Consider the following 24,302-nt stretch of genomic DNA (forward strand, 5'->3'; position numbering starts at 1 on the left):
AAGTTTTTATCTCGTGAACTCAAGAAAATTGAATTCACACTATTTCATTCAAAAATGTCTAGTGTTAGGGTTATAAACCACGAAATGGCAGCAGTTGTCTTCCGTCTCCCTCCCTGGATGCCAATTAAAATTTTGCGTCAGGTATTCTGTGACTGGCTAAGGGGTCTAGCTGCCCACTAGTTTTCAAACGTTACTGCTACCCTCGGATACTCCCCTAAGGAGTAACGCAAAGGCATTAACGGATTTTTTTTTATTGCAAATATAATATTTTTATTGGTATTTAAAAATAAGTAATATCCATTTTAGTGCAGTTGATTAGCTTTTTTTTTAAAATAAAATTAGTGCTATGCACTGCTTTTATAGACGATAGTGCTGGCCAATAATTTTGCGCTCATTTTCTTATACAAAGTTATCTGAAGTTACATTTTTATTATTTATTTATTATACTTATTCTTTGTGAATTATTGTTTCGAATTCCCAGTTATGTATTTATTCTATGGAAAACCGAAATTTTAACTGAAATATCTGTAATTTAAATGATTTTCACGAATAAAGGTCATAGAAAAAAAAATTACGTGTTTAATATACTTTGTATACAACATACAATGTACATTGTCCTGTTCAACCTCTATGAAGTTATTATGTGGAAATTTATTCTGTTTCCCCAACCGATACAAACTACTTCCCCACATGACGATTTAGAAAACATTGCTATAAACACCCAACATCACAGGTGTTGGGTGTTTATAAATCCCATATGTTTCTTGTTGTATTATCCTGCTTTCAGCAGTTCAATTCAGTTCGTGTTACTTCTCCTTTATAAATACAAAATGCATATTGTCTGTGATTATTTTGTGAATATTTTATTAAACTAAATTTTTAAAATTTTATTATTACATGGTTTATAATCTTGAAGAAAAGTTTTCATTTTTCAGCAAGGTTTCCAGTGACATTGCTGTATTCATCACATGAAATGGAAGGTTCTACATTAGTGTTTTCAAAATTTGACAGCATTTTTAGAGCAGGGAAATTTACACCATACACTGCTAAATCGCAGTTTATTACTAATGTTTAATTTTTTGTGACCATGAGATTTGTAAAATTAATGTAATAAGAGTTTACATATTTTACGACATATACTATCTTACTTTGCTGAAGTTCATACATGGATACAATCAATGAATGAATCTTAGCAGAGTATCACTAATTGTAATTGTATTACAACTGTTGCATTACCAGCTGCATTTATACCGAAAAATCATCTTAAAAACTCTTATTCTGATAAGTAATAATTGACCCCATAATTACCCACTCATTGATCCGAATTGTAATCTTTAATTCTGCAACTTTCTTAAAAATCTTTAAAACGCGAATATAATAGTCACAATGCATTTTGTTTCCTCTTCCTTTTATTCAACCATAGTAAAAAAAAAAAAAAAAAAAACATTCAAATCGATATTTTTATGACGAGTGTATTCTTTCTTAGATTTTTATTGCAGTATGCTGTCACTTATTTTATGCAATTTTTTATATATATAATTGTTATGTACAATGAAATTGTACATAACAATTATTACAGTAATTCCATTGGTGTTGTTTGGAATTGTAGCCTGAGCAGCTACTAAACAGTAACTGTATGTTTGCCTCAAAGGGCACGCCAAAAATCGGCTTCGGTATCATGGACCTCCCTCTGTCTTACCTCAAATAAATATTTGCTGGTGTACATCAGTGCTGTTCAGATTCATACCTCGTGTAGCTAAAGTCACGAGGTGACAGTATAGTCTCTCAGCTCTGTGCATGTGCCGTTTCGTTTTTTTTTTTTTTTTTTCCTATGGAAGAAAATCCAAATTTCTAGGAAAAGAGCTATTTCTATGCTGTTTGAGACTTGAAATACAGCATCAAAATAATAATAATATATTACTAGCAAGAGCAGTCCAGAATTCATCTTCTTGAACCTGTACTGTTTCTGAACTCAGTACTAGGTCCTGTCAGAGCAACATACAATGGCACCAAGAGTATACACTTTCTTATGAATCCGTGAAATACAGCAGTCAACTAACGCATAGTAAGTATTATTACTCCCTTCCGCACAATCCGACTCAGACCACATCATAAAAGTTGTCTGACCCATTATTATAGACCGATATTGGCGAAAAATATCAAGCAATCTGAGCTGATTAAACAGGGAAACATTGGAACATCTACGCTACGCTACTCTCCTGACATGTAGCTTTGTGACACTGACCTCCATCCCCCCCCCCCCAAAAAAAAAACTTCCGCAGTAGGTATTTCTGTACAGTGGTATTTTATATACAAAATGGAATTCTTGGCTGCTACTTCTCCAGATGGCTGATTGGTATATCGAATAGATGTACATGGAAATGGTCACTGAACAAAAAAAAAAAAAAAACACCACTATGTTGTCGTTCCCCCCCCCTCAACTATCGCATATTTTATAACTGTAGAATCATATCGCTATCTAAAGCAATTTATGAGTTTCACGATTTCTGGAGATGTTATGTGAGTGAAAAGAAGTTCGTCATCTTTTTTAAGAATATAAAATTTTCAAGTTTTCGGTAGGTATCATGTTGCTAGGCCGTTCTAGCTGAGCGAATCCCACTTGTTTCCTGCAGCTTGGCCGGTTTTCACGCACGGTGCTCGAACAAGTTACCACCACAAATGCATAACTTCCTAGTTGGAGTAAATGCTAACTGAACCTCTACGTGGAAAACCGACATTACCGTGCTGATTTAAGGCCTGAAGTGACTGTTATGTTTAAATTTCAGACTAGGATTTCAGGTTTCTGACCCTACTCTCTTTCTCTACATACAATGTACGTATGTCCTACGCCCTACAGAGAATACCAAACACATTGTAGAATTCATAAACTCCACTGTTCCACATTCATAAACTCCAGTCAGCAGAAAAACGCTTATCCCGGCCTCCTAGTACAATAGTACAAAAGGACCAAGTCAGGTGGTAAATGCATCAGACTCCTCCAACACGATTGGGTGGAGTAAGTGGTAGTATAGTGGATGTAGAGTGTACCGTTCGTGGCCACGCAGTGGCCAAGAGATTGGATGCTCGCCAATATGGGAACCATGTCTGTTAGTCTTTTACCCACACTACTTTCCCTTAATCTTTAATTAATTTCTCTTCAATACTGAACCAGCAAAACAGTCATATATAATTTCTGTAACACTGCGATAAAAACCAAATCTCTCTCAAAAAACAACTAATCCCCTTAAAGCCATAAAAAACCGAACGAAAACCCATTCCACACACAAAAAAATACCCCCCCCCCATAATTTGCAATCATCTTTTATCATCAGCGCAAACGTTGTCCGCCACCACTTACATACATCTAAACCCGGCCCTCGGCCCGGAACAGCTATTGTCCATTTTAACTTTCTGAACTACACTCTGCATGATTTATCTCCGTCTTGAGGATGAAACTTGTGCATTTGTCAGGTTTGACATCCGACGTCAGAGAATCCCAAACCTAGAATCTCCTCTTCTTGATCAGCTCTTGGTCGAATTTCTTCTTCTTCCATTCTCTTATATTCATTTTATTCTCTCTCTCTTTCTCTCTCTCTCTCTTGTTCTTTAAATTCTGATAACTAATCTGCCCTTTTATTGTTATTATTAGTTTCATGGTTAATTTTCTGCGGTCCAAATACGAAAGCAGAGACCTCGTCTTCCTTGGGGACCTCAATATTTACACTGTATTTACAGCTCAAACTGGCTTCCTTCTCCGGTTCCACCACTTATTTGTGTGTTTGTGTGTGTGTGTCATTAACAAAAGGTTGTAAACCTATAGTATATTAGTACAGTGTGGGCTGAAAGTTAAAAATCAAGCACCCTGTTCTAGATACCAGACATGGAAAATCTAGATGTCTAGATACCAGACATGGTATCAATGTGTGTGAACAATGTATGTGAGCTAAGAATTAAATAATCCGAACACCCCTGCTATAAGAGACCGGACATGGAAATTTTCAGTCCACTTTAGGCCTGCCATAAGCAGGGCGATAGACTTACCTACTATCTGATGTCATCACAAACATCCATATCACTTGGGGATCTGAACGGACGGGTCTTTTGTTTGGAGAGCACAGACGCTATCCACTCGGCCACCCAGGTTGACGAATCTACCATTATTCCTCCCTTAAACATGTATGTTCATGAGCAACTAGTGGTCAGAATCAACTGACTGTCCAGCTTCAAACTTACCAAACTAAAGAACGTCTCATTCTCCTTTTCTATTCCATCTCCCTATGTTGTCTGGAACAGCCTTTTTCAGTTCCTCAAGAAACATACCACCACGGCGCGCTTTTTTTCTCTTAACTTCTTGCCCCCCCCCCCCACACACTACTATAGGTGTTTTTTAACTCCTCCTGATTGGGTTGATGAAAAAAAAAACAATTTAATAACAATAAATAAATTGGATTATAACTCTGCGCGTATTTTATTTTATTTTATTTTAAATCTCTTTCCGTTCACTTCAGAATTGTTTTATTTTTGTTTTTGTGATTTTTTTTTTCTCCCTCCAGAAATGCCCAGACTGCTTTCATTAAACATGGACGGTCAATGCTGTGACTAATGGCGATAATTTTACGCCTCGCCGAATATTGATCCAGTTTCTTCATTCGTCGTTTCGGGGAGTATTTTGGTGGCGACAGCAAGTCTGTTTTTTGTGTGTGCAAACTGGGAAACGATAAAACAGATGTCTGTTTCTGCTCTGTTGCATTTATTTTCTGCAAGTATACAACATGGACAAAATCATAAAGTTGTGACCTTGGTATATATGCTTCTTTATAAGCATAAAACAAATATACCGAAATCATAGTCGAATAAAGACACGCATCACTAAATGTTAAGCACACAATAATCTTGCAGAGAGGTTTCAATTTCATCGATAGTTGTTTTATGTTTGGAATTTATTTAGGTTATTTAAAATTAATCATCTGAATGTGTCTTCATGACTGTGAATATTTGAACTTCGTTGTAATATGTTGTTTTCTGTCAGTTGCACATTATTCTATCCGTGACGTTTTCTTGCTTTTTGAATATGATTTATCTAGTATATCCGTCTAATCTATTTAGAAAGCTCAAATTTGTCGATATTTGTAACTTCCCAACATAGTATTCGCGTTTGCACACACGTAAGTAGTATGTTAGGACTTCACCTGATATGGATAATGTGGAAAATATATGCTTTTTTTTATGTTTATTATCTGATTCAATACAGAATTTTTTTTTAAACGTTATCTTTGGAAAATATCATTATATTTTGCTCATAAACAAGTCAGCACATTATGTAGAAATAGTATTCATTGTAATCATACATTTAAACATACCAAATAATTCAATTGAACTATATGTAATATCATATGTTCAATCCCAAATCAATTTTATTTCAAAATGGTGTGTTTCTACCCCACTTCTAGAGATAGTAGGTGAATATTTTTGTCCATAACATTAGGAAACCGGAAGGCAGTCAGTTACCTCGAGGAAGTTGAACCGGAAGTTAACAATAATAAGGCAGACTGCTGCAGCCATATAGTGTTTCTAATCCTGTCTACAGCTGACATTCTAATTTGTTTCGCTTTCTCCGAATAAAAAAAAAAGGGGGGAGGAATGACCTAAAAATTAAGCGTTTGTTATAATAATCGTGGACGGGGATGATAAGAATAAAGGTGCTCTCAACAGATGCTAAATCTATTTCCATCATACTCGTATATTTATATATTCTACATCTACTCATTCCGCAATAGAAAGCATAGAATAGGTTACTAATAGGCAGCGGGTTCGAATCCTGCCTTGGACATGAATATCTGTGATTGTTTTCAGATGGAAGATGAATTCCGCAGCCCGGTATGCATCACCGCCCCACTTATTGAAGGTTTGAAGTGGTGAATTGAAAGAGTTCTATGTTTGTTCAAAGAGCAATGTTTTCGGACTACACTGGTTTCCATAAATTAAGAAACAAAGAGAAAAATCACGATGACTTCGGTGGCAAGAAGAAAAAAAGACATATGAAAGTCAGGTATTATGCAAAACGTGACACTGAATCTAGGTAACGTATACAAATGAGAGGGCTGTCAGCGGTATATGCAAATGAGCCACGGCATAAAACCGGGCGTTTTGGAGTGGTTTTCCATTTCGTGTGCAGAGTGAGAATAAGAGAGTTTGTGATAGAAAAATTCTTGGATATAGCTGCAAGACATAATTTAGTTATAATAAGTAAGCAGATTGCTAAAACACGATCTTCCTTTAGCAATCCCATGCTCTCCTTTAAAGAGAATTCTACTGCTGTCTTTTAAAGAGAATTCTGCTCTCAACTTAGTTTCGAATCCCTGTCCTCACTAGCTTCTCCAACACCTTGACCACAACTCCAGACAATCAGATTGTCCTATAATTGGAAGCCTTAGTCTATCATCCCCCTTTATGAAATGAAAACAATTTTGCCATCTTTCCACTCATTTGGAACTTGGGCTAATCTAAGAATCATGTTTAAAATGTAAGTTAAAGCTGTTGTTAACTTCCTGGGGCATTCCCTCAAGATTCGTGGAACTTGATATACCACCAAGTTCCATGTTCTTGTTGACATCAAGTTTACTCAATTCCTCATATACCTTCTGCTCATTCACCATTATTGGTTCCTCTGCCATTTCCACTGCTCTCAAGTTCTGCATTATGTTACAATCACAAGGATGGAATACTCTGATAAATTGCCCATTAACCACCTCTGCTTTATTCTATTCAGTGTATATATCATCCTCCCACCGGCCTCCCACCTCCCATCCTCCCACATATCGAAAAACTCCCTAGGATTTCTTTTGGTGTCATTTGCTAACTGCTGCTCATACCGCACTTCTGCTACCCTTACTAAGTGTAAGGATAGCACTTTCCTTGCTTGCTTTTTGTACTCCTCATGTAATAGATTATCTTCACTCATCTTGTGCAGCCTCCACAATGCCTTTTTCTTCCAGGTTGCATGCTTTACCTCTTCGGTCATCTATTTTACATCTACCTTATGTAATCTCCTGACCTTTTGAAATACACTCAGTCATTGTCTCTGCAGATATTTCCTGAGTAGAGACCAAGAAGCATTAATTTTCTTCCCATCCAATTTCTCATTCCATGATATCGCTGCAAGCTGCCTCCTGAGTTTGCTATAATCACCTTCCTTATAGTTCCACATATAACTATTTCTCACAAAAGTCCTGATATGGTCGGCCACCACCCAAGTGACCCCTCATGGTACCTTTCATCAACTGAAAGAAGATCTGACACATTTTTACAACAATATCTTCTGATGAGATAATCAAATCCAAGATCTTCGATCCTCGTGTGGCCTCTGTTACGTACTGCTTAGAAACTCAATAAATTCATTCTCTTTGGTTCCTGATGATGTCTCTTCGTTCCAGTCCATGTTACCATAATTGAAATCGCCCATAATGATCACCGTTTTCTTATTAGCCAGTTTTCTTTAGACCAGTTTGCCTAAAAATTTCCATCTCACTACCTTTCACATTACCAGGTCTATAGCGGCACCTACTAAACATTTCAACCTCTCTACCTCAATTTCACACCATACTGCTTCAAAACCACTCCGTATTTCCTCCTTGCATCTCCATCCTAGATGGGCACAACTCCTCTGCCATCATTAATAGCATGCCTCTTCCCTTTTTGCCTTGTCTATTTTCACGAAAGACTATATATCCATCCATCTCTGTTCCTCTCGGAATGTCGCATACCAACAGTTTTTGGACGAATGAACTCTATCAGTGTTACAATTTCATCCCCCCCTTCTGTTGAATACTTTTAGCATTTGTAAACATACATACTAGCTCATTTCTGTTTCTATAACAAGTCCCACTAATCCCACTTCTCGGATATGACTCCTCCACACTCCCCTCTGTCCATTTTCGTGTCTATCATTACTGATATTACACCCTCCCAGATCTAAATATCACCTTACATCCTTGACTATCTTAATTCTGTTCTTGCGCAGTTACAGATCTACTCCTGAAACCATCTTCTATACTTTTCACGCAGTGTCTCTCTATCTACCCCTAACCTCGCCCGTTTCCCTGTCCACTCTGTGTTCTCTCTCTCTCTTCACTCGTATCACGCACCTCTCCATTCACAAATTAACTACCTTACTCTCCTGCACACTCACAACATCTCTTACTTCCTCAAGTCTTATATTCACTTCAGTCATTTTCTCTTGAAACAGCAGTTTCTCCAACTGACTTACACCAAATCGTTTCAAATGTAGCCCATCTCTTTTATACAGCTCTACCCGCCCCTCAAACCCATCCTGCACATTCACAAAATGAACTCCTTTCTCCTCACACGACACTACTAGTATACCATTCATAATCTTCGCTCGCCTTCTCAATTTATCATTATCATTCCTGGGTAACATGCTGACTACCTTAACTACCACACTGTTGTCTTTCACTCTCCTTAACAGCTCATGACATCCCTCCTTCCATTCTTCTTGTTACCAGTCAAATCATTCGTGCCAACTACCAACTCTTTTGCTCACGTACTCCTCTTAGCCAATCTTCAACCACTCTGCTCATTATACTTCCTGGAAAACAGATCTACTGCACCTTTTCACTCACCACACCTTAAATCGAATCTCCGTACATTGCCACTCTCAAATCATTCGATATTTCTTTCAAATATTTCGTTCCTTTCTTCCACACATTCCCATGCAAATCCGTAATTCTTAGTTCATTCTCGTTGAATCTCTTGCTTCATGTTTACCAACTCCACTTGCATGTCTTCAATTAGTTTTTCAATGCCATTTACGCAAATCGCATTTTCACTACCTTGCACGTCCGCTGTCTTGCTGCTAACTCGCCCCCATCTACGCACGCTGTCTTACCAATCAACATCAACTCATCGCTGCTTTCGCCCGCTGTTTTATCGTTACCGTTCAAGCACTCAGCCGTACAACTCCGTTTACTCCGGTAGCTACATCCACGATCTTTTGCCCTCTATCACTTACATTCAATGATATCTCATAATCCATAAGTATACTATACTTCTTACACACCCAAACTCTCATCTCTCTCTTATTAACCCTATCCACATGAATATCTTCAATCTCTGCGTTCACGGCATCTCACCATTTTCAAAAAATCCACCCCACTTGCATTCGTCTTTCGCGCCGTCTTACGTTTCATCCATTTTATTCACGCTCAAAGCTGTATACAAGAAACACAAAGCAATTTAATTAATACAGAACTTTGATTACACCGAACATCGCCTATCATACAACAATATTTAAATAACCAGTTATCGCTACTACCACACACAATTTTAAAATTTAAATCTTTTCGCAGCGATCTCGACGAACACAGCTCTCTTTGTCACTTTTGCTTTACAGGAGCAGTTGCTGTTATTACAAACTGAGCTCCTGGACACTATTTACACAGTATGTCGTTGTGGTCCCTGTATCACTGTGAGAGGTGATCACATTCCTTACTGAAGCACTATGGCAATCTCATTTTGACCTGTTGTTGAGTATTGTTTTAATGTTCCAATATATTACTGAATTAAACTATTTATTTACAGTTTTTGTGTGCGTTTCTTTCGCATCTCACATCATACAACTTTTCACCGAATTGCATAAAAATTCATCATACAGTTTTTTTGTTTTTTTTTTAATGTTGGGCCCATATACGAGGTTCGCTGTTAACCCATAGTAATTTAGTACCGTATATGGGTAGTGGGACGTGTAAGAAGAAACTTGTTGACATTCGATTTAAAAGCTTGTATATTGTATTCCTTGGGAAATACATCGGGGGTGGGGGGAGGAGAGACTGTTCCACAGTACAGCAGTGGCAGGGATGAAGGAGGAGGAAAAAACTTGTTCTGTGGGTTTCAAGGTGTACTTGTGAAAGGATGTTGGGCGGCGGCTGTATGTGTTCCAATGGGTTCAGTACAGAGTGGGGGAATTATTGATGCTGTTTCAGATGAACGTTTTCCATGGAAATATTTATAGAATATACAAATTGCAGACTAAACGTCTATGTGAAAGTGGGGGAGTGACTTATCTTGATTTTCTCTTTGTTCCTTAATTTATGGAAACCAGTGTATGTCAAAATAAATAATAAATGCAAAAATAAATAAATAAAATAAAATAAAAAGTGATACAAAAATGATCCTCCCCCCCATTGTACTATAGATTTGTAACCTTTCATGGGTGTGAAATACTTATAAAAAAGACAGAAACAGTAGAGAACATCACAGGCTATAATCACTTTTTAATCTTTTATTTTTAATTTTAAATATTCCAAACTTTAAAATCTAATCTGTTTGCCTTAAGAAAACAAAATAGATAAGCAGATTAACAAAAATATATTTGATTTTCACAGTCGACTTGAGGACTTTTTTTTTTTCTAAGCTTGATGTCATCTCAATTCCTAGTTGTAAATTTGGGTAAGTAGTTTTTCTCCTGAAACTGGAGTTTTTAATTTAACAATTAGAAAACCCAACAATAGCGCTCACACGATACAATATTCATAAATTATGATCCTGTCAAGAGTGTGATATGTGTAACACATATACGAGTAGTGATGACATATCATACGGAATCTGTCAGATTGGGTGTATATTTTGATGACAACCTCATTATCGTTGCAGTGGAGAACATATCTGAAAAAAGTTAAGCCATGGATCGCTACGTGATCAGGCTCTGTAGACCAAGTAAAGCCACACCTTTGCTTCGTAGAGATTTCATGATTTCTGATAGTGCGGTTGTCTGTATTAAGTTTTGTTTTACAATTGAAAACATGGTTTACTGAAAGTAGCATAATAGGAATATTACTGTGGAAGGTTTGAATAGTTCCGTCGATATAAAGAGAGAGGAATCTCACTCGAAAGTGATGCGAGCTCTGAAATAACCATCAACGAAAGTCAACTTCAACAAAGTGTGTTCTTTTGTAACTCAATTTGACATCTAATTCTTGTTTGCGAAGTTGAAGATCTTTGAAAAGCCATAATTTTATGTTAATGTTAAGAACATTAAACATAATCTGATGAAGACTTTGTTTAATATTTTAAATTCTGAAAATCAAAAATACTAAAGAGTTTTTTTTTTTTTTTTTTTTTTTTTTTTTTACATTCCTCACTCGTGCGTGACAAGGGTCGAAAATTACAAGGATAGTCTTAGAACTGGTCTACTCTACGAGCTAAAGTAGAAGTAGGCATAGAAGTAAATATGCCGGTCACTGAATTGGAAACCTTTATGCAGATATAATAATCGGGCGCGTATATGTCACGTGTTCTACGCAACTATTTACTAATGCTGCTGGTCAGTAATCGTCAACACCAATCCACAAATAACCTGGAAGCAATTAGTCCAACTTTTTTCAACTGAAATAACTAATATCATCAAACATCTTAATAACAGATAAGCACTAGCTCCGGACGGAGGTCACTAACAGCATCATCAAAACGTCTTCCACACAAAACTGTAAAGCACCTTGTCAACTTCATAAATGCAATACTAAGATTGCAGTATTTTCCTCCACCTTGGAAAATTGCAGATATTATTCCGATAGTTTTCCTGGCTTATGTATATAAGCCAGGAAAACTATAAGATCCACAGTTCCCTCGAAACTACCGGCCCATCGTTTACGATCCAATTTGGGAAAAATTGCAGAAAGGGTTGTCCTAACCAGATTACAATAAGCAACAGATAAAATAAACATCATACCAAATGTAAATTTGAACCCGCAGCTGGCCTGGTTGGCCGAGTAGTTTGCGTATCCGCTCTCCAGTCAAAAGGCTGCAGGTTCGAATCCCGCCGTGGGCATGGATGTTTGTGCTTGTCTGTGAAAATACTAGTGACGGTAGACTACGTTGGTGTAGATGATGAATGTAGTTAGTGGATTGAGTAGTGGAGAGTTGTAGAGTAGGTGCTCTCCCTCGATGAGTCTTTGGACTCCCAGGAGGTGTCATGTAATAATAAGAATAAATGAGCAGTTCGGTTTCCGACGCAATCACAACACAGTTCAGCAAATTCATAGACTCGTTGAACATATTACCGCATGATACAACACACAGCTGCTGCATTCCTGGATGCTGCGAAGGCTTTTGACAAAATTTGGCATCAAGGACTTTATAAGCTTATTAAAACAAATATCCCAGCTAACATGATATGATTAACTAAATCGCATCTCAGTGATAGGAAAATGAGAGTCTGAATTAACGGTATCAAATCCAACCAGTGCAAAATTACAGCTGCAGTACCACAAGGTTCCTTATTGGCTCCGCTGTTATTCTCTATTTACATGACAGATATTCCTCAAAATTCTGCGACGACTCTCATAGCTTTATATGCAGATGACATAGCTATGCTAACAAGATCTCTTCGTACTTGCCTAGTAATCAATAGACTCAAAGATAGCATCATCACCTTGGAAAAATGGGTTTTCCGAATGGAGACTTCAAGTGAATGCACAAAAAAAAGTTCAGCCATACTCTTCACTAGAAGGCGATATAGGAGATATTCAGATGTTCAATACTGAAATCCCATGGCAAACAGAAACAAATTAATTAATTAGCATACACTTGGGGAAAGGACTACGATTCACTAACCACGTCAAACTTATCTGTACGAAAGTATTCAAAGCTATCGCTTAACTATACTCTATGATTAACCGAGGTAGCAAACTAAATGGAAGAAATAAACTATTACTCTAGTAGATGGTAATAAGACCTATAATTACTTATGCCTCGCTTTCTTGGAGCCATACATTCAAAGATCACAAAGAGTGCAAAACTAGGGTTTACATATGATACTAAATGCTCCATGGTTCATCAGAAATGAACAGATCCACCATGATACCGACACCCCAATAGCAGTAAAGTACTTCTCAAATGCTGCCACGCACTCAAATCAATTTATCAAACAAGCTACAGATTACAACGAAAGAGATCACTACAAGCATAAAAGACCAAAAGCTATTCTCTATCCACTGATTTCAATTAATCTTACAGCCCCAAAGAACGAGCTTAAAGCTCACATACTGTAATCTCCCCATAATCAAACAACCCACTCCACAGACACAGAGGAATATGTAAAGCATATGTTTCACCCATCATAACAGTAACGTTTAGCGTTTTAATCGTCAACAGTGTTGATCACAATCGGAAAAACAAAGGATCTTTCGGAGTTCGGTAAAAAGCTTATTGTGGATGCCAGTCTGGCTGAAACCACGATTTTGAAAACAGCAGAGCTGACTGATTTCTCAAAAGGTGAGATACCCCGGGTGCTTAATCAGTGGAAAAATAATCGACTTGCTTGTCTACTCGTAAGAGGCTAACTATGGTCCTAAGACAGTCTGTCAGGACGAGATGGCCGTCGTCTGAGGAGGCTTGTACGGACAGACAACTTCTTGTGTGCAGGAGTTGACCGAAACATTTAATGAAGGCTGCTCCCAACCCATATCTCACCGAGCTATGTGCAGATAATTGAAGAGCATCGGTATTAACAGTCGCATGCCTATACGTAAAATAAAAGTTTCTAATTCAGTGTCAAGTATGAATAGTATTAGCAGAAGCATAGTAGAATAAATTAGGCCATAGCAGAGTAGTATAAATTAGAAGTAGGCATAGAATGACACAAATTTGCATGCACACCATACTTAAAGGTAGTATGCAAATGCAGCTTTCCCGTCATTATTTGTATGCTTCAAAATGTTCTTCAGAATATGCATTTATTTATTTTCTTTGTATTCCTCTTAATGTCGTCGTTTTAGCATTACTTGCAAAATTATTTCTGAGTTTCAGTTTTGGAGAAAGGACATGCTCACAAATTGATTAAAAAAAGAAAATGGAACGCATTTCTCTCATGTTTCCACAGCAGTATATATAAATGTTTTCTGTATTCCGTGTAAATTTTAGAGAATAAAGAGTGAATGCATGGTACCCTGCTTGCTTTGCTTTTTATTAAAACCAGTTTTTTCAAACTGACAACCAGTTTCTAGTTTAATTAGCATCCGGTCCTCGAGTAGCTCTTAACCATCCGGTCCATTTGTTAACAAACAAAATAGATCACGCATAATAGACCTCTATGGTGTAATCTGTTTTGTTTTATTATTTGAATTCAATATTTTATTTTATTATTATCGCAATCCAGATTCGTTTATTCAGCTGATTGTCATTACTGTATATTCTTCCACTCATATGCCCATGAAAATGCATAAAATAACTGCTATATGGTACAAGACATCTTGTATTTTTTTTAAAAAAAAATTGTATCGCTTTAGTGCAAACAAGTACAGTAGATAGACCTAAATGAAAACATTGTCGTCAACCTAAAATGCAAAAATTCACGTGAATCATTTCATAACATCACCATGCAGGCATATCTTGTGCTTGCCAACGACAGATTGGTACCTGCTATCAATTAATTTCATAATAGCTGCAATAATGATCCTACATTTCACATCTTTTCAGATGCGCACGCTATTATCCGCTTACAAAATTAATATAAGCTTCGTGCTAAACGTAATTAATGTTGGGGAAAAAGATAACTACTAAGGGACGAAACTCGTTAGAATAATCAGAAAGTAATTTTCTTATTGGCACACTCCAGAAATTTCGTTTCTGGACGAGCAACACAGATAGAAAGAGCTCATCAAAGAGGCGAAAATCTTCGTTGATATTTCTTGTATGCCAAATATATTTCGGATCGAGATTTTTGGGGATTCTCTTCTCCTCTTTTGTACTCCTATGAAACACCGTATTTAAATATACCTTTAAATATGTAGTATCTCGTTGTATAAACACACAAATGGTCGTCTATGGCAGTGCTTCCCAAACTTCTGAATGTCAGGGCCCTCTTTGCAAAAATTAAAATATTTCACGGCCCCCTCGAAAAAAATCGTAATAGAGATATATTATTATTATATTTATTGTATTTATATTCAATACAAAACATACACAGCGAATGTTGCAAAAATCAAATGCATATATTACATTTTTTGCCTCTTACCGTTTGGTTCTGAAGACGATACGGTCTGTTCTGGTAAAATATGAAATACTGTCCTTTTTTTTTTTTTTTAGTCTGTTTCTGCTTCTTCTGATTGTTCGCGGGATTTTTTTTTTATTTTTTATCAACCACTTATCCATCTCAGGGTTAAATTTTTTAACGTAGAATAGATAAAATAATATCACCACTTACCAATACTGGCACACCACAGACTGATAACATGAAATTAGTGAATATTACCTGAATACGGGAATCCCCGGACCAGGAACATTTTTCACTTTTGTGACTTTTCTCCTTTTACGGTAATTAAGCCTAACGCGAAACAGACAGCAAAGGCAGTCTGTTTATTAAAACGTGCATATGATTGGTGCGGTATTAACAAAAGATCGCGCAACCGAAAGATAAAAGCATAGCTGACAATTGAGTTGAAATGCTAACTCTCTTCAACCGAATTCCATATAAAAAAAAAATATATATATATATATATATATTACTTAGTTTTAACACTTTTACGAATTTTAACACGTTCGGTTGAATTTTATTGCTACCTTGGGAAATCGAACTCACATACATCTAATTAATCACAATAATTTTTAGTTAGATACTATGTTTGCCCATGCAACATATGGTTTTGTTTCAGTCTATTACAGCATAGTTTCTGTATGAGGGGACATGTGATTTATTAATTAGTGTGTTTTTATCCCAGTTGTGTCTAATTGCACTATTTGTTGAGAAATATATTACACAGACTCCTCATACCTTATTCACTGGCATAATAAAAGTACTTATTTTTATTGCCTCTGCAGTATAGTGGCTCTTAGGGAGGGCGTGTTGTTTACCACTGCAAGCCAGTTACTATATCCCCACATGAACTTGTTTAAGCTTTTTTTCATGTGTGAAGTATATGCGAAACTTTTATTGGTAACAGAAAACTAGCTCGGATGACAGTGATAATATAAAACGAGTTTTGATATGTATATAAAGTCAATATCAACATAAAGTCAATATCAACAATCCCTGATTACGAACGCATTTTGAAAGGGACAGAAAGATTTGGAACTTCCCTGGAGAACATTCGAAGTAAATACAATTAACCACTGCTTTGAAATGAAACATATGAATAAGCAATATTTACTAATATTCGTTAAGCGCCGAAATACGCAGGAAGCAAAGTTTGTGAACCAACACCAATGTGTGAATTTTTCCATTAAAATATAAAAAATAACAAAAAAGAAATAATAAAAGTTAAATACGTTTCTTTTAAAATAAAAAAAAATATACTTAGTCTTAAAACATTTTAAATTTGTTTTCATTATTTCACGGCTCCCCTCAACAAAACCTACGGCACCCAAGGGGACCGGGGCCCACAGTTTGGGAAGCGCTGGTCTATGGTTGTTTGACACACGCATACCACAATAAACTTTAATGAATTTACTTGTGATGAAAACCATAAAGGAAATTTTGTTTTACGTCCGTAAAGTATGGGTTGAAGAACAGTGATAGAAATTTGAATTCAACTAAATAGTGAAATGCATTACAGTAGATACAGTAGTATAATTTTGATGCGTACTCTCACGAATTGCTAAGATAAGTGAGGATAACAATTTTCCAAACTTTTGGAATAGAAAAGCGCCATTATGATTTAGGTTTGAGTAAACCAAAATCGTAATGATTTAATTTTTTCTTTGATTAAAAAAAAAAAAAAACCGTTCTTATTTATAAATATTATTATGTGGTAGTTTGTAGTTTGGTGGTATCCGAAAGGATCCAGTGGCTAGTGTTGTTAATTCCATGTTGAACCAGTCCCAATTTGTGAAATTTACTAAGTTGACTATCGCTTTGATTTTTTGAAACACTGTAGTCTGATGCGATATTTTGTTGTTCTGAGGAATGACATTTAACATGTATCACCTTAAAATTAGGCTTACCATACGTCCCGCTTCGAAGGTATGGTCCTGGCGTCCCGGCCAGTTTGTCATTTTGTCCAGGTTATTTGGTAAAATTTAAAATTGCAGATATACACGCAGTACAAAAAGTGTAGCCTCGGAAAATGGCGATTATGGAAACACGAATACCCCAATTTGACTCTGGCTTGTATGCTGCGTAGCAAGTCATTGTTGAGCATGCGCAATCTTAATTGAGTTTAGATTGTGAGTCGGTGTTTCTTCTCGGCGTGTTGTTTGTGATTTTTTTTTACTTCATTAAATTAATTTAACCCCAAAATGCCAAAAACAAACTGTGTTTACGGATGAATTAAAAAAAGGATTATCCGTTTTTGAAAAAAAGTTTGTGGTCATATTGACAAAGTGAAATGCGAACAGTGCTCTTCAGAATTTTCTGTGGCTCATGGTGGGCATTCGGACAAAAAATCACTTGACATGTGCGAAACATAAGACTAGTCTAGCAGCGGCAGGAACTTCCTCAAAGATATTGTCATATTTTAAAGGTGCCGATCCAAGTGACAAAGAATTTTTAATAGCTGCTAAAGAAGCAACCTTTTGCATTTCATGTTGCTATTCACATCTCAGCTTTAAGTCTGCTGATTGTTCATCTAAATTGATATCAAAGCTTTTTGAAACAAAGTTTAGACTGGGTAGAACAAAATGTGAAGCTGTCATTGTTAATGCGATTAAGTCACTGTTGTTTCAGCAACTTTGTGAAGATTTAAACAAAACAAATTTTGTGACGATATCAATTGATTCTTCCAACAGGAAAGAAATTAAAACCGTGCCATGTGTTGTGCGTATTTTGCACCAGATTGTGGAGTAAAAGTTAAACTTTTAGACTTTCAATCCGTTCCCGGTGAAACTGCAGAAATACTGACAAACCATTTAATGTCAGTTATGAAAACTCATAATATAACAAAAAAATTATTGGATTTTGTGGAGATAACTGCAATACCAATTTTGGGGATGTAAAACGAAGAGGAGAAAATAATATTTACAGTCGATTGAAGACGTCACTAGGAAGAAATATTGTGGGCATTGGTTGCGGTGCTCGCATCGTTCACAATTGTCTTCAAACTGCAGTTGATGTTCTACCTATTGAAATAGAAGCTTCAGTAGTCAAAATTTATAAAATATTTCCACATTTATACGGTTCTAGTCACTCAACTAAACCGCGCGGTTAGCCTAGTGGCTTTGCGCTTCGCGACCATATGCCTGAGGAAGGAGTGTCCTAGGTTCGATTCCCGTCAACGACGTGAGGAGCTGAAGGATCTTCCTCAGCCATAGCCAAGTTAGCCGGTCTTGGGCGTGGACAGCAGGGTTTTTCCCCCAGTTTATCTGGTGGTTTTCATCCCGCAAGCAGGCAAACCGGTCTGAGGACACACGGATTACAGTCAGGAATACTGATCCAGCCATAGGTCTGATTCGTCAGCCTATGCCGGTTCCGGAGCCCGGATAAAATTTGGAGGGACTAGATGGTACCGTGAACTTCCGTAAAAAGGGTGAACGCAGTATCATCACACGGAATTTATTTATTTACTCAACTAAAAGCGTTCTGTGAATTTGTAGATGTAGAGTATAAAAAGGTTCTTCAACATGGCAACACCCGTTTTCTTTTGCTACTTCCAGCTATTGACAGAATACTTAAAATCTATGAGGGACTGAAATCATATTTTATTTCACAAGAACACTGTCCAGTGATGATAAAACAGTTCTTTGATAATAATTGTGGTGAAATGTATTTGTGGTTTGTGCACGGGCAACTGAAATTGTTTAACAAATCTATCTTGATTATGGAAAGTACAAAAGCGAGTGCAACAGATATTGTCATTGAACTTAGAAAATTAAAAAAAAATCTCGAGGAAAGGCGTGATAATAAATTTATACCTCAAGAAGCAAAAAAGCTTTTTAGAATACTGGAAAATAATGGAAGTATTAATATTGATACAATACTACAAGAGTTTACAAAATTTCATGACCGATGTCTTTCTTACATTGAGCTTTGGGAAAACAGTTTTGGTGGAGCAGAATCTTTTACTTAGATAAACAACAATGAATTAACTTGGTCGGAAATTGAAGCTTCAGGTAAAAAAATTAATGAAACTGTTGCAAATAATGCAATAAACATGGATGAACTGTTTGATGAAGTGGTGATTGCAAAAGCTTTTTGGTCGGCAGGCTATGGCATTTTGAAAAATACAAGTTGCGAAGAAAAATGGATACAACTATTCACTCATTTCAAAGAAAAAAACATTTCATTGCCCAATATTGTCCAGATTATAGAATACATTTTCAGCCTGCCAGGCACATCTTCACCTGTTGAAAGGATATCCTCAATAACGAATAACATATGGTCTGAAGAAAGAGGTAGAATGGCTGAACCAACAGTAAAAGCTATATTGCATTGCAAACTTAATAGTGAACTAAATTGTAGTGAATTTTTCGACGCGATTAAAAATAACAAAGAATTTTTAAAGAAAGTTCACGCTAGTGATAAATATTAATAACTGTTTAATAATAAGTTATGTTCAGTTAAGAGTAATTAAAATTATTACTACGAAATGTTGTTTGTCGTTAACCACTCCGTTATTTAGCCTTTTGAATCATAAGTACTTGAGAAGGCGTTACTTTCTGTTTTGAGCAAACTCTCAAAAATGTCCCGGTTTGATAAAAAATTTTTATGGTAAGTCTACTTAAAATGCCAACTACTTTTTCACCCCTTGAGGGTACTTATCAGGAATTTCATTATCATGTTGATGAAATACTGGGTAGCAAAATTCCATGGATAACTTACTATTTGGTTTAAAAAAAAACAAACTCAAAACATTAGAAGATGGAAAGTACCTTGGAATAAGAATACGCTCTAGTATGACTGCTTTATTATTATTATTATTATTATTATTATTATAGTCGTTCTACACCCCAGGACTGCAAACAGGATTCCTTGATTATTTTGTCAGTAGACATAAAGTTGTAATTATTTACTATATAAAATAATGGTTATCCTCATTTAGTATATTGCATTCAAGTTTGAAATCCCTATCTTTAAAAGGATAAAATATGCTGGAGAAGGTACAGAGAATTCTCGAGTGATCAGGCTGATATAATCTGTGTCTACTCATAAATGAAAAAAGAACTTAGATCTTGCAAGCCAATCTCTTAAATGGGATTTATTGGCTTCAACAAAAGAGACTGAACAAGTTGAATTATGGAGTTGTTTTTGCATTTTTCCAGCAATCCCTCATAAAGAAACAATTTTAAACTAATAAAGGATTGATTATTTTAGGATGAAGAAGATATTATTTTAGGGAAACAATAGTCAACTACTGGAATTAACTTTCAGAAGGTATTGTAGCAGATGAGGCTCTAGATAAATATTTGGAAATAATTTATTTCAAATACATTTATTACAAGCTTCAAGGAATATTGATGTACTTAATATTCCTTGTAGATTGTACTTGGTATAATAGTTTTATTGGAAATGGTTGTTTACTCAGACGCATTAGCTGTATGAGACCATCAGAAGTATTTTGCTCTGACATCCATGATCTATAAGCGCTGTTTCCATGTATTGGATTTTATACTAATACTAAATAAGAAAAGCAAAAACCTGAACCTTAGGAGTTCATGGAACTGGATATTGGCTTGTATTTATTACGAGAAACACAAATCTGTTCAGATTAAATGATAAACTAATCAGTGAGTGTGGGTGGCTGAGCGTGTTACCAATACAACGTAAAACAATAGGAAATTAAAAGCAATATCTTGTCACACTGTGTTTAATATCAAAAATTTTAAAACAGGTTTTCAAAATCAGGGGTCGCTTTTTTAATGATTGTATTACTGCTTGATGAGTCCATCATTGTGTGTGTGTGTGTGTGTGTGTGTCAAGTGATAATAATGATTATTGAAATAGAAGGCGTTGCTTGTCTTCAGAGATTGTAATTTTTATATATACAATATATTGCACGCGAACCGGATGTTAAAAATCATCTGTGTCATTCATCATTTGTTTGCTTTCATTCCGTAGTGGAAGTTCTCGAGTTAGTTTGATGAGCTTTTTCAAGAGGTCAAGGTGAGCGAAATTGCAATGCATATAGCCTTAATTAGCATAACGTGCATTATAATGACAAAAATTGTTCTCCTTGAACTATATTACAGTGATTTGATTTTTTTTAAAGCATGTCGCCAAACCACGCAAACGTTAATATTCACGTTATGTGTTTTGCAACCTCAGTGACCCGTCAAAGCAAAACAAAGTGAATTCGATTAGCGTGCCATTTTTTATGCTATAATTATTTGTATATAGTTATTAAGGAACTTACCCTATTGTTATGAAACATTTATCTTTTTTATTTATTAATGGTTAGAAAATCAGATGTTGCGGTTAGATATGTTTCTTATTGGCTATTTTCTAATATGTTATTTAGTTTAGTCAACTTGAAGTATATTAATGTATGCCGTCTTTATTATTATGATTATTATTATTATTATTTTCAAAATAAATGAAATTTTAAATTCATTCCTGAGAAATTAAGAGGATAAGTTCATAAAATAATAAAATAAATCAGCAAACGCCTTTTATTCCCTTATAGGGAGTAGCCCAGGCCTTTTAACCCTATCTAGCTTTTAGAGACTGAGTGGGCAGTTCAATCTCCATCGGTAGCAAATCAGGATAAGTTCATATCAATAAAAAAAAAAAAATTAAAAAAAATTAAAGTGATTTAAACAAGAGATTTTGGTTGTTAGTAAACAAAGATCTACTTTTATTTTGCATCTTTTCTGTCTCTTGCTAGATCACATTTCTTTTGCTTCTGCTTTCAGTGTAGCAAGAGTAAAATAATATTTTTACAGGTTCACTCCTGTAATTTAAAAAAAAGAAAAAAAAAAAGAAACTCTTCTAGTGATTTTATTCAAAAGCAAGATGTACATACTGTGAATTGCAGGACTAAACGCTTTATTGGTAATCAGTGAAACCAATCGTATGAATACATACTTCTCTTTTCTTACCAAATCTAGTTCTTGCCATTTAGGATTGGATAGGGTAAGATTTCTTGATTAAACGAACTTTCCATAGTAATCTTATCTTCCTCTTAAGGTTAGTTTTAGGGTCAATGGCTTGTAAGTGTCAGGTAACTTGGCTTCATAGAGACTTAATAGTAAAAGGAGGTAATTAATTTTATCTATATATATGTCGATTACGTGTATTCTCCGGCTAGTTTGTCTTTTATTCGGGATGAAAAACCCGACTTTCTGTAAAGAAACATTATCACCTGCTTATAAGGTAACTCATCTTCATTTGGAAGTTCTTATAGAGGTTACAATGTCCATTATATAGTCGATATAATGGATATTGTCATTAACCACTATGGAGGCTTTTTATCTAGCATATATATAAAATGAAAACTATTATTCAGACCTGCATGAGTACAGAAGATGACATAAGAAAGACGTAACAGGAATCAAGTGAATTTGCTTTGTATGCGGTAAAAGTGACTATGCGCATTTTCCCAAGTAAGCAAACAGACAAGTAAGTCAAGTTTGCGCTTGAACATAGTTCAGGTCTGAGGCAACTCGTGGTAAAGGTGGGTAAGCTCTGATAACGTTCCCTTAGTATCTCCTTAATGTAAAGCACATCCCCTTGCGGAGATGTATGATGCTATACATTAAAGGAAAGGGGCCACTACCCAGACCGGTTTCGACCTTTATTGACGTCCCGTCAGTGGGAGCCAGACCCAGAGATGCCAAGGTTGAAATAATGCAGTTAGGTAAAAAAAAACTTTCTACATCTTTCTCTCCTTAGATTTTTATTTAATAAGGTCAAAGCACCTTGTGGCAACTTGTTTAGGTAAAATTTATAAACTCTGCATTACTTTAACCTTGGCATCTCTGGGTCTGACTCCCACTGACGAGACCTCAATAAAGGTCGAAACCGGTCTAGGTAGTGGCCCTTTCCTTTAATGCATAGCATCATACACCTCCGCAAGGGGATGTGCTTTACATTAAGGGAAAGTGATCAGAGCTTACTCCATCTTTACCACGCGTTGCCTGAGGCCTGAACTATGTTCAGGCGCAAACTTGACTGATTTGTCTGTTTGCTTACTCGGGAAAAGGGATTAAAACTAAGTTTATAAAATTACTTGGTATCTTTAACATATATATATATGTTCCAGAACTCTTTCTAAACAGTAAGATCTAAGAGTACTAAATTTGGTAATCTTATCATAATTTGAAGTTTGTTTGTTCCCTTTGAATTCTAGTGGATTCCCCTACATAACGAGGTTCTTTTATGGTAATAAGGGCTAGGATCGCCAAATTCATTGTATATATATATTTTTTTTCGTAACTTAGCACAACGTTTTTTTTCTGTTGTGCATCCAGAGTTTCTGGAACTTCCACATTGCGATACCACGATTTTCATTAATATGAGTAGGTAACGTCTACAACTCTAAGTACATTGAATTCTGCATTGTCAGTAAACAAAGCGCTCTGTAGTCTTCGAAATTTCATCCATCAAATTTCTGAGAACATGTTGCTTTATACAAGGGCTGTTCAAAAAGTATGCTGATCGATGGGAATGCAACATATAAGAGACTTAAAGTGAGCCACTTTTGTATTTATACACTAGGATAATCATTTCTGATGTTAAAACATTCATGAAAACTTAATTATGAGTAGGACAATGTCCATTATATCGAAAATTATATACATTTTTTTTCGTCGAATTGCGTTAATGGTTTCGCCTTCATCAAATTGATGACATTTCAAAATATTTTTGAGCTATTGGAGAAAAAAAATCCTGTATGTGTTCTTAATGATGACAGGGAAGTTAATTCTATATATATATATATGTTGATTACGTGTGTTCTCTGGTAGGTTTGTCTTTCTTGCGGAATGAAATCACGGCTTAAATAAGTTCAAGAAATGCTGGCTGAAACGCACTTCATATTCAAAATGTCGGTAATGTCGAGTGGAACAAAACTTCAGTATTTTCGTGTACAATTAGTTATCGATTATTTTGAACTAAGTTGTACCCCCCCCCAACACACCCCGAAGTTTTGTCTTCTTTTCTCGATGAAGATGGTTTTCTCTTTAAATTGACTGAAGCATTTTGTGTACGCACCATAGTGCGATCCTCATATGCCATATTTCACATATTTCACCAACTTTGTCAGTTGAAAACGCACTATATTACTAACGTTGGTAATAATAGTTAAAAGAAAAAATCGTATCCCATGGAGCCCCATAGCTTCAATACGTTTGCAAATGGAATTATAATTTTAAATTGGAAGAGATCAGTCTTTCGGCGTAAATTCTCGTAGGAGCACTGT

The sequence above is a fragment of the Typopeltis vanoorti genome, chromosome 1 (genome assembly GCF_054136105.1).
Source record: "Typopeltis vanoorti isolate ZY-2024b chromosome 1, IOZ_Tvanoo_1.0, whole genome shotgun sequence".
Classification (NCBI taxonomy): domain Eukaryota; kingdom Metazoa; phylum Arthropoda; class Arachnida; order Uropygi; family Thelyphonidae; genus Typopeltis; species Typopeltis vanoorti.